The following is a 2622-nucleotide window of genomic DNA, read 5'->3' on the forward strand; positions in this document are numbered from 1 at the left end:
AAAGAAAACTGCCAACCGTGAATATATGTACCCTTCAAAGTTCTCATTTGGCAATGAAGGTGAATTAAAGACCTTCTATAACAAAAATAATTTGAAAGAATTTATCACCACTCATCCAGCCTTACAAAAGATGCTTAGGATGTGACATACACAGAAACAGAAACATAGTCATCATTATGACAGACTGTGAAAGAGGAAATCTCCCAATATAAATACAACAGAAATCCAAAGTAAACAATAGGTATTTTTATGGAAAAATGGCAGGGCCAAGTTGTTACTTATCAATAGTCACCTTGAATGTAAATGGTTTTAACTCTCCCAGTTAAAAGATACAGATGGGCAAAATGGATTAAAAAACAAGACCCATCTATTTGGTGCCTACAAGAAACACATCTCACCAACAAAGATACACACAGACTGAAAGTGAAAGGATGGAAAAAGATATTCCATGCTAACAGAAACCAGAAAAGAGCAGGTGTAGCCATTGTAATACCAGACAAAATAGACTTTAATCCAAAAACTGTTAAAAGAGACAAAGAACAGCACTAAGTAATGATGAAGGGATTAATTCAACAGGAAGATGTGACTATAATAATTATGCATGCACTCAATTACAGGTCACATGGCTATCTAAAAGATCTAAAGGGGAGATATAGACTCCAATACAATACTAATGGGGGACTTCAACACCCCACATTCAGCAACAGATACATCAACCAGACAGAAAATCAGCAAAGAGAAAACAGAGTTAATCAACATTATAGACCCAATGGACCTAACTGATATCTACAGATCTTCTCATCCCTAGGTTGCAGACCACATATTCTTCTCACCAGTGCATGGGACTTTCTCTAGGATAAACGACATGCTAGGTCAAAAAGCAAGTCAGTAAATGTGAAAATTGAACTTATACCCTGCATCTTCTCTGACCACTGTGGAATGAAGCTATAAATCAACAAATTAAGAATCTTTAGAACATTATACAAACACATGGAGATTGAACAACATGCTCCTGAATGAACAGCATGCCATAGCAGATATCAAAAGAAAAATCAAAAAGTTCTGGAAATGAATGAAGAAAAGAATGCAATATATCAGGACTTGTGGGATAGAGCAGAAGTTTTATAGCAACTGGTTTATAGCAACTGGTCACTAAATCAATAAATTTTTATATAGTTATTTTTTTATTGTGTACATTTTTATTTCTTCAAATTATTTATCAGGAGTGACTGAAATAAAAACATGTAATTGAGTCCCATCATCATCATCATCATCATGGAAATGGTTTAAGAGAAAACTGGTCAGAAGAGTATTATTGCTTCCCATTTTCAACCAGCACATAGTTGCTTTTGATAAGACAGACAAGAGCCTGTCAAGAATGCTCAAGATTATAATACAACATGCCTGTTTACAGGGGAACAAACCTAGGGAATAACTTATGTGAACTTCTTGATCTCATCATACAAGACAAGCACAAAAGCACCACCCATGTCTCTGAGGACGTTGGACCATGCACCCTTGAAAAATGCTTTGCCTCCTTCATCACGAGCAATCTTCCTCCAGCAGTCAAGTGTGCCTGTGTACATGATATTAGTTCCTTTATGCCCGACTGCATCATCATGCACAGACGAACAGTGTCAAATGGATAGGAAGTCAACCCAGCAACAGCAGTGACAGACTGCGCGATCATCCAGCTGGTGAAGATGTGTGTGTTCTTGGGATCTGGAAGCATTCCTTTTGTGGTGTCATAGATACCGAAGTAGGCAGCTTGGTAGATGATAATGCCCTGTAAAGACACATTAAAGCCTTGGTACAGGCTCCTAACCCCATCAGATTTGTAGATCTTAACCAGGCAGTCACTGAGGCCTCTGAATTCCCTTTCAGCTCCAGCTTTGCCCACGTCAGCTGCTAGACGGGTACGGGCAAAATCAAGAGGGTACACGAAACACAAGGATGTGGCTCCAGCAGCACCACCTGATGCCAGATTTCCTGCAAAGTAGCACCAAAACTGGGTCCTCCTGTCCACGCCACCCAGAAAGATCTGCTTGTATTTATCTTTGAAGGCAAAGTTGACAGCCTAGGTGGGGAAGTATCTGATGACGTTGGCCAGGTTACCACTCCAGAAGGACAGGACTCCCTGCTCCTTGGGGATACGAACCATGCAGTCTATAATGACCTTGTATTGCTTATCGGCAGTGATTTGCTTGCTGGCATGCTGCACCTGCAGCAGCAGCTTGACCCTCTCGATGGGCGCTACCGCAGTCTTGGAGATGGCCGCAGCCACTCCACCTGCCAGGAAGTCCTTGGCGAAGGACACAGCAGCATCTGTCATTTTGGAAGGAAAGAGGAGCCAGGCGACTACGGGACAGGACTGGACTGGGAACCAGCTTTGACTCTGGGACTCTGGGTATATATAGTTATATTTTTAAAATAGTTTATAGCAACTGGTCACTACATCAAGAAATTGGAAAGGCACCAAATAAAGGAGCTATAATTGAGCTATAAATACAACTTATGGACCTATGGAAAACTTATGGAAAAACCACAAAAACCCAAACCCAAAATTAGTAGAGAAAAGAAATAATTAATATCAGAGAAGAAATAAGCAAAAATGAAACAAAC

At 40.2% G+C, this 2622-nt stretch overlaps 1 pseudogene; it reads right to left on the reverse strand.

The window, feature by feature from the left end:
* Positions 1-1265: 1265 nt before the first annotated feature.
* LOC133765899 (ADP/ATP translocase 2-like) lies at positions 1266-2366 on the reverse strand (annotated as a pseudogene).
* Between the last annotated feature and the right edge of the window lie 256 nt (positions 2367-2622).

Source organism: Lepus europaeus, chromosome 1 (assembly GCF_033115175.1).
Source record: "Lepus europaeus isolate LE1 chromosome 1, mLepTim1.pri, whole genome shotgun sequence".
Taxonomy (NCBI): domain Eukaryota; kingdom Metazoa; phylum Chordata; class Mammalia; order Lagomorpha; family Leporidae; genus Lepus; species Lepus europaeus.